Source organism: Triticum urartu, chromosome 5A (assembly GCF_056163025.1).
Source record: "Triticum urartu cultivar PI428250 chromosome 5A, HENAU_Tu73, whole genome shotgun sequence".
Lineage (NCBI taxonomy): Eukaryota > Viridiplantae > Streptophyta > Magnoliopsida > Poales > Poaceae > Triticum > Triticum urartu.
This window is the reverse complement of record NC_141877.1, coordinates 235868737-235878613: the sequence shown is the minus strand read 5'-3', so window position 1 is coordinate 235878613 and position 9877 is coordinate 235868737.

Here is a 9877-nt window from a genome sequence, read left to right as displayed (position 1 = left end):
TGCCACACAGCAAAAACAAGGAGAATAAGGCTTATAGTCGCCTTGCTTTTCCTGAATTTACAACGAAATGGGATTCCGAGGATCATAGCGCATGTGCAGAACGCAACATTTGTCGTTACCAGATGGACTAATGTTTATACTCACCATAATGTCGCGGATTTCCTTCCAAAGGAGTGCCAATGGTTTTAGAAACTTGTCTAAAAAGCAATGGCAAATGATGTTCTTTGACTTTCAGGGTCAAAGATTCCTGCTTAGGGGCCGAATTTGAGAGTCCTCTAGGCCTTTTGCGCAAACCGAAAGTATTTTCTAGATTCCCACGCTCGTCGCGAGCATTTCGAATACTATTGGGTCCAAAATGCACTCCGAATGACAAAGTTGTGACCGTTTTAGTGAACACTGGTCCTTCATATGGTAGTGCTTGAAAGAAGATCATTTTCTCGTGATGCGTTGTGGCGCGCCGCCCCAAAAATATGTGTCCTCCATAGTGGAGATATTGTTTCCCCATATATACGGACCGATGCCAGGAATGCCCGCCAATTATTGGTTGTCACACACGTAGGTTACGGCATGCCACATGGCAAAAACAAGGAGAATAAGGCTTATTCTCGCCTTATTTTCTAGAATTTACAACCAAATGGGATTCCCCGGATCATACAGAATGTGCAGAATGCAACGTTTGTCCTCACCAGGTGGACTAATGTTTATACTCACCATAATTTCTCGGGTTTCCTTCCAAAGGAGTGCCAATGGGTTCAGAAACTTGTTTGAAAAGCAGCGGCAAATGGTGTTCTTTGACTTTAAAGGGCAAAAGGTCCTACTTAGGGGCCGAATTTGAGGGTCCTCCGGGACTCCTGCGTAAGCCGGAAGTATTTTTCTAGATTCCCACACTCGTCGCGAGCATGTTGATTACTTGTGGGTCCGAAACAGACTCCGAATGACAAAGTTATCACCATTTTAGTGAACACCGGTCCTTCATATGGCAGTGCTTGAAAGAAATTTATTTTCTTCAGACGTGTTCTGGCACGCCGCCACAAAATTGTGTGTCTTCCATAGTGGATATATTGTTTCCACATATATATCGACCGATGCCAGGAATGCCCTCCTTTTATTGGCTATCACACAAGTACATTAGGACGTGCCACACGACAAAAAAAGGAAAACAAGGCTTATAGTCGCCTAATTTTCTTGAATTTACAACCAAATGGGATTCCCCGGATCATAGAGCATGTGCAGAATGCAACGTCTGTCCTTACCCGGCGGACTAATGTTTATACTCACCATAATCTCTCGGATTTCCTTCCAAAGGAGTGCCAATGGGTTCAGAAACTAGTTTGAAAAGCAACAGCAAATCATGTTCTTTGACATTCAGGGTCAAAAATTCCTACTTAGGGGCCAAATTTGAGGGTCCTCCGGGCCTTCTCCACAAGCTGGAAGTATTTTCTAGATTCCCACACTCGTCGCGAGCATTTCATATACTATTGGGTCTGAAATGGACTCCGAATGACAAAGCTATGACCGTTTTAGTGAACACCGGTTCTTCATATTCCAGTCCTTGAAAGAACTTCATTTTCTCATGACACGTTCTAGCGCGCTGCCCCAAAATTTTGTGTCCTCCATAGTGGAGATATTGTTTCCACTTATATATTGACTCATGCCAGGAATGCCCTCCTATTATTGGTTGTCACACACGTACGTTACGGCATGCCACATGGCAAAAACAAGGAGAATAAGCCTCATAGTTGCCTTATTTTCTAGAATTTACAACCAAATGGGATTCCCCGAATCATAGAGCATGTGCAGAATGCAACGTTTCTCCTTACCAGGCGGACTAATGTTTATACTCACCATAATCTCTTGGATTTCCTTCGAAATGAGTGCCAATGGTTTAAGAAACAAGTTTGAAAAAGCAGGGGCAAATGATGTTCTTTGACTTTCTGGGGTAAAAATTCCTACACAGGGGCCGAATTTGAGGGTCCTCCTGGCCTCCTGCGCAAGCCAAAAATATTTCTAGCTTCCCACGCTTGTCGCGAGCATTTTGAGTACTTGTGGGTCCAGAACAGACTCCGAATGATAAAGTTATGACCGTTTTGGTGAACATTCATCATTCATATGGCAGTACTTGAAAGAACTTCACTTTCTCGTGAAGCGTACAGCTGTGCCGCCCAAAACTTTTGTGTCCTCCATAGTGGAGCTATTGTTTCTGCATATATATTGACTGATGTCAGGAATGCCCTCCTATTATTAGCTATCAGACACATACATTACGGCGTGCCCCACGGAAAAAACAAGGAGAATAAGGCTTATAGTCGCCTTGCTTGTCTTGAATTTACAACGAAATGGGATTCCCAGGATCTAGAGCATGTGCAAATGCAACACTTCACCTTTCCAGACGGACTAATGTTTTAATCACCATAATCTCTCAGATTTCCTTCCAAGGGAGCGCCAATGGGTTTAGAAACTTGTCTAAAAAGCAACGGCACATGATGTTCTTTGACTTTCAGGGTCAAAACTTCCTGCTTAGGAGTCGAATTTGAGGGTCCTCCGGGCCTTTTGCGTGAGCATTTCGAATACTATTGGGTCCGTAATGCACTCCGGATGACAAAGTTATGACCGTTTTAGTGAACACCGGTCCTTCATATGGTAGTGCTTTAAAGAACATCATTTTTTTGTGGTGCGTTTTGGCACGCCGTAACAAAATTATGTGTCCTCCATAATGGAGATATTGTTTCCACATATATACTAACCGATGCCAGGAATGCCCTCCAATTATTGGCTGTCACACACGTACGTTACCGCATACCACACGGCAAAAACAAGGAGAATAAGGCTTATTATCGCCTTATTTTTCCTTAATTTACAAACTAATGGGATTCCCCGGATCATAGAGCATGTGCAGAATGCAAAGTTTGTCCTTACCAATGTTTATACTCACCATAATCTCTCGGATTTCCTTCCAAAGGAGTGCCAATGGGTTCAGAAACTTGTTTGAAAAGCAGCGGCAAATGATGTTCTTTGACTTTCAGGGGCAAAAAGTCCTACTTAGGGGCCGAATTTGAGGGTCCTCCGGGACTCCTACGTAAGCCGGAATTATTTTATAGATACCCACGCTCGTCGCGAGCATTTTATTACTTGTGGGTCCGAAACAGGCTCCGAATGACAAAGTTATCACCATTTTAGTGAACATCAGTCCTTGATATGGCAGTGCTTGAAAGAACTTCATTTTCTTGAGACATGTTCTGGCGCGCTGCCCCAAAATTTTCTACCTTCCATAGTGGACATATTTATTCCACATATATATTGACCGATGCCAGGAATGCCTCCTATTATTGGCTGTCACACAGGTACATTACGGCGTGCCACACGGCCAAAAAAGGAGAATAAGGCTTATAGTTGCCTTATTTTCTTGAATGCAACGTTCGTCCTTACCAGGCGGACTAATGTTTATACTCACCATAACCTCTCGGATTTCCTTCCAAAGGAGTGCCAATGGGTTTAGAAACTAGTTTGAAAAGCAATGACAAATGATGTTCTTTGACTTTCTGGGTCAAAAATTCCTACTTAGGGGCCGAATTTGAGGGTCCTCTGGGCCTTCTGCGCAAGCCGGAAGTATTTTCTTGATTCCCACGCTCGTCACGAGCATTTGAAATACTATTGGGTCCGAAAAGGACTCCGAATGACAAAGTTATGACCGTTTTGGTGAACACCGGTCCTTCATATGGTTGTCCTTGAGAAAACTTCATTTTCTCATGATGCGTTCTAGCGCGCTGCCCGAAAATTTTGTGTCCTCCATGGTGGAGATATCGTTTCCACATATATATTGACTCATGCCAGGAATGCCCTCCCATTATTGGTTGTCATACACGTACATTACAGCATGCCACACAGCAAAAACAAGGAGATTAAGTCTTATAGTCGCCTTATTTTCTTGAATTTACAACCAAATGGGATTTCTGGATCATTGAGCATGTGCAGAATGCAAAGTTTGTCCTTATAGGCGGACTAATGTTTATACTCACCGTAATCTCTTGGATTTCCTTCCAAAGTAGTGCCAATGGGTTCAGACACTTGTTTGAAAAGCACCGGCAAATGATGTTCTTCGAATTTCAGGGGCAAAACGTCCTGCTTAGGGGCCGAATTTGTGGGTCCTCCATTACTCCTGCGCAAGCCGGAAGTATTTTCTAGATTCCCACGGTCGTCGCAAGCATTTTGATTACTTGTGGGTCCGAAACGGACTCAAAATGACAAAGTTATGACTGTTTTGGTGAACACCCGCACTTCATATGGCAGTGCTTGAAAGAAGTTCATTTTCTCGTGACACGTTCTGGCACGCTGCCCCAAAATCGAGTGTCCTGCATAGTGGAGAAATTGTTTCTGCATATATATAGACCTATGTCAGGAATGCCCTCCTATTATTAGCTGTCACACACGTAAATTACGGCATGCCACACGGCAAGAACAAGGAGAATAAGGCTTATAGTCGCCTTGTTTTTCTTGACTTTACAATGAAATGGGATTCCCGGGATCATAGAGCATATGCAGAATGCAACATTTGTCCTTGCCAGGTGGACTAATGTTTATACCCAACATAATCTCTCAGATTTCCTTCTAGAGGAGTGCGAGCGGGTTCAAAAACTTGTCTAAAAAGCAACGTGAAATGATATTCTTTGACTTTCAAGGTCAAAAATTCCTGCTTAGGCGCAGAATTTGAGGGTCCTCCGGGCCTTCTACGCAAGCCGAAAGTATTTTCTAGATACCCATGCTCATCACGAGCGTTTCAAATACTATTGGGTCCGAAATGGACTCCGAGTGACAAAGTTATGACCGTTTTAGTGAACACCGGTCCTTCATATGGCAGTCCTTGGAAGAACTTCATTTTCTCATGACGCATTCTGGCGCGCTGCCCGAAAGTTTTCTATCCTCCATAGTGGAGATATTGTTTCTACATATATATCGACTCATGCTAGGAATGCCCTCCTATTATTGGCTATCACACATGTACCTTACGACATGCCACACGGCAAAAACAAGAAGAATAAGTCTTATAGTCGCCTTATTTTCTTGAAATTACAACCAAATGGGATTCCCTGGATCATAGAGCATGTGCAGAATGCAATGTTTATCCTTCCCAGGCGGACTAATATTTATAATCTCTCGGATTTCCTTCCAAAGGAGTGCCAATGGGTTCAGAAACTAGTTTGAAAAAGCAGGGGCAAATGATGTTCTTTTACTTTCAAGGGCAAAAAGTCCTGCATGGGGGAGGATTTGAGGGTCCTCCAGGCCTCCTGCGCAAGCCGGAAGTATTTTCTAGATTCCCACACTCGTTGTGAGCATTTTGAGTACTTGTGGGCCCAGAACAGACTCCGAATGACAAAGATATGACCCTTTTGGTGAACACCGATCCTTCATATGGAAGTCCTTGAAAGAACTTCACTTTCTCATGACGTGTACTGGCACGCCGCCCAAAAATTTTGTGTCCTCCATAGTGGAGATATTTTTTCCGCATATATATTGGCTGACATCCACAGCTCCTGCTGCTATACATACTGGACGAATTACTAGAGCTCGCGCTCGCCAATTGAATTATCAAGTGCTTTCATTCCTTGGTAGCGATTCTAATGTTCATGAAAATATGATGCTGCCTAAATTGGATACATTTGTTTTGCTTACAAATGAAGGGCCTAGCTTGGACAAGAAAGATGAACCTTGGAGGAAGTTCAAGCATGGAGATGATGGCATGCGCAAGGGGATCAAGAACGGAGTTGCAAGTGATGATTTCAGGACTTTGAAGCCACCATAAGGAGTGCATGAAGCCTTGGATGAAATATACAAGATGCCACTTCATAAATTTCGTCCAGAGACTATTCTAGGTGCTGCGTCACCTTATTATTGGGCCAGGCCCATGTATTTTTGAAATACTTAAGTATAGGCTGTTTTTAGAGTCCGTATGTGTGGGGAAACAAGAGTTAGGATTGGTTTTGGACCCCTCCACCAAGGGCCACGAAATTCCCCCCTCTTCCTCCATATATACAGCCCTTAGGGCGTCGTTTAGACTTTGGGTTTTGTTTAGATTAAAGTTCATCATAGCTGCAACTTCGCATACTTCTTTTGTATTCCACGACCAGACAAAGGCGTCACAGAACCCCACCTTGATCAATAAAGCTTTCCTCTTATATTCGCAATATCCAGATTGCAATCTTAGTTTCTTGCTTGTTCTTCGTTTGTCTGCATGAAACAGACCTTCGTGGTCAGGTTGATCGTGCTTCGGCGTGGTCAATAACCTCTCGGAGTTGGTTTGGCGATTGCTAAGGCGCGACGTCCTCGCACGTTCGTAGTCGCATCATCAAAGTTGACTTCCTCCAAAACGATAGCCACCATCTCATCAAAAGACGGACACCTTTTCCTCTATCAAGTGGTATCGAAATTCCAGGTTGCTCGGTGAGATGTTACATTTTTTCGTAGTTTAGATCGAGTATGTACTTTATACCTACAGTCCACGAAAAAGCAAAAAAAATAGGGTTATTTCATCATATCTGAACCAGTCTGAGCCTTTGCATAGTCTTTTCAGTATTTTGCTTTATTGAATTCGCGGTTGCATCGTCATGTCTAGTTGCTCGTCTTAGAGTCTAGTCCTTTAGAGTTTTGAGTTTTGGTCATAAGTTGTCACGCTGCCGCCACACCATCATCATCGCCCCTGCCATATACCACCACCAATCTGTATCCATATACCACCACCAATCCGTATCCATATACCACCACCGTTGCCATATCCTACCACCATATATGCACCACCAATCCGAGTCCTTTCATATTAGGTTTGTTTTCGAGTTCCGTCTAATTTCCGATTCGTGTTTCCTCGCATGGGTAGGTTTCGAAAAAATAGAGTCTGGAGACCCCCAGGCAGTTTTCAAGCAAAAAATTTCACAGGCAAAAATATTTTTCCCTATCCTATTTTTAGGCTTTTCTGAGTCTTTTTGAGCCACCTGCCATCATAGTGATTTTTTGTCGCACTTTTTCGTCGTCGCTGCCATGATTTTCGAAAAAAAAAGTCAAAAAAATCCGTGCCCATCCTGTCAGTTTGACGAGGGAAGAGTTTTGAGACACTCGCCATTATAGTGATTTTTCGCAAAAAAGGAGCGCAAAAAAAAGAGCGAAAAAAATTCCAGTGTGTGTTTCCCTTGTTTACGTGCAGCGTCGTGATTTTGTTAGTGTTCTAGGCTCGCTTCTCTAGCACGGTCTAGCCTAGGACCAGCACAATACCGTCGTTGAGCGTTTATTCAACTTGGCATCTCTGAATTGATTATTGCTGACCCTTTTTGGTACCATATTATAAACCTTCCTAGCTCCACATACATCTACGTAGTGCGTTTGACTCTGCCTTGTAATCGCTCTATCCAAGCTTTGAGAGTTTTGACTATGACAGTTGCCGATCACCGCCTGCTGCTGGGTAAGAACTGGTAAGAATTTGAGATTTGCTTGACGGATTTGTGACACCCACCACCACCTCTTGTTAGTAGTCTATAGGATCCTATTCTTGTGTGTTTCTATTGCTGCTAACCATGGCTGGATCACAAGCCGACGAGACTGACTTGGATAAATTTTAGCAAATGATGAGTGGACAGGTGCAAGATGTGCTAAACATATTTGAAGAGGCCATGGAGAAGACAGATGGCATGGAGAAGACGTTCGAAACAAAGCTCGATAACAAGTTTAATGTATTGTTCGCGCGTCTTCCACCACCACCGGCTGCACCTAGTGCCCCAAGGTTGTCAGAATTGCGATTTTGAATCGGATTGAAGCTCCGATGGTAGGATCGCAAATCGTAGAATCTTCACTATCAGGATCATAGAAACGTAGATTCTATGAACTAAAATCATAGAATCATAGGGGTTAGTTTGGATCGTAAAGTCATAGAATCATATAACAGGATTACGATTCTGACAACCTTGAGCGCACATCTACAACAACAACAGCAACAACAACAAGAACAACAATAACGTCTCCTTCCAAATCAAGTGGGACGAGCACGGCGCGTTCCCATTGACCCTGGGAAAAATTCCGGTGCCGCTGTTGATGCTTCTATAGCTCCTGCTGCTACTGCAGAGGTGGAGGACCATTACGAGGATGAGGTTGATCAAAAATAGAACTACGTGCAACCACCAGCACCACCACCACCAGGTCGTCCTCAGGTATATCATCACAACGGTAGGGCTGCACCATCACCTGAGGTACGAGATCTTGACCTTTTTCCTAAACTGAAGTTGAAAATTCCACCATTTGAGGGTAGATATGTTCCTGACATATATCTTACTTGGGAGTTAGAAACTGAACAACGTTTTACATGTTTCAATATCCCAAGGAGAGACGTGTTCCTGCCGCTGTTTGTGCTTTCACTAGTTTTGCAAGTGTTTGGTGGTCTGAACATTGTAGATTATATCCTATTCCAGCTACTTGGGCTGCTTTGAAAACTGCTATGCGTACTCGTTGGGTTCCACCATATTATCAACGTGAATTACTTCATAAATTGCATCGTTTAAGACAAGGAAAAAAATTATGTAGAAGAATATTATCAGGAATTACAAACTGGCATGATTAGATGTGGTATTGTTGAGGAGAATGAAGTTATGCTTGCACGTTTTATGGGTGGATTAAATAGAGAGATTCAGACCATTCTAGAGTATAAGGAGTATAATAATATCAATTTTTTATTCCATCTTGCTTGTAAAGCTGAACGTGATGTGCAGGATCGACAGGCATTGGCGCGAACTAACTTTTCTATAGTTCGGTCTTCATCATGGACATCACATGCATCCTCTACTTTGATGCGGAGCATCCCACGATCATCCCCATGGACGCACCTACACCTCCAACGACACCACTTGGACCAATGACAAGAGCCCGAGCCACGGCTATCGAAGATAAGGTGAAGTCACTCATCTTCGAACATCTAATTTCTATGCATAAGACATGGCTACTACCTTAGTTCGAGACGTTGTGCAAGATTAGGTATCAAAAGGATCCTCCTGAAGATGCACGTGAATATGTACAAGCCCCCAAGTTCACGGATGAAGAAAACCAATGGAAGGAGTCAAGGACACCTCCCAGGCCTCGGACATCCGGCCACGACCCCGGACGTCCGGCTCCTGGAACTTCACCCACCATAGTCGTTCAGCCGCCGGGACACTATAGGCCTCGGACATCCGGCCCTAGCCGAAAATCCGGCCTCGAGCCTGGATATCCGGACACCACCTTCCCGAGAGCTACATGACTAGCTTCACCAGCCCGGACATCCGGCCCTCCGCGAACGCCCAGACATCCGGCCTCGCCAGCCCGGACATCCGGCCCAGCGTGAAAGCCCGGACATCCGACCTGACGCCCGGACGTCCGGCCTCCCCTGTCTACGCACAGTGTAAGGGCCGAGGCCCGTGTACCCCTTCGCCCCCCTAGACTATATATACTCCACTTCATCCGACTTTCAAGGGTTAGCGTTGTGTTAGCTCATTTGTGAGATAGAGCTTCGCTCATCCATATTGGATCTACTCCTTGAGAGAGACCGCGTCCCCTCTTCGGAGAAGATCCACCTTGGATTCAAGACCCTTTACGGGAAGATCCCCTTGTAGATTCAAGACCTCCTCACGGAGAAGAACCGGTGACCCTTTGTATCGTCCCTTGTTGGATTTGGATCGTGTATCTCTTTGTGTTTCGAGGATCTAGCATATGTGTGACCATATCTTGTTGGTTTTAGTGTTTTTCTCGTGTCTCCCCTCGTGATTCCCCTCGTTTTTCCCCTCGTGTTCTTCGTGTTCTTCGCGGGATCCGCTCCTTTCGTGAAAGATCGGACACATAGGGTTCTACCCTACATCATCTTGGTATCAAGAGC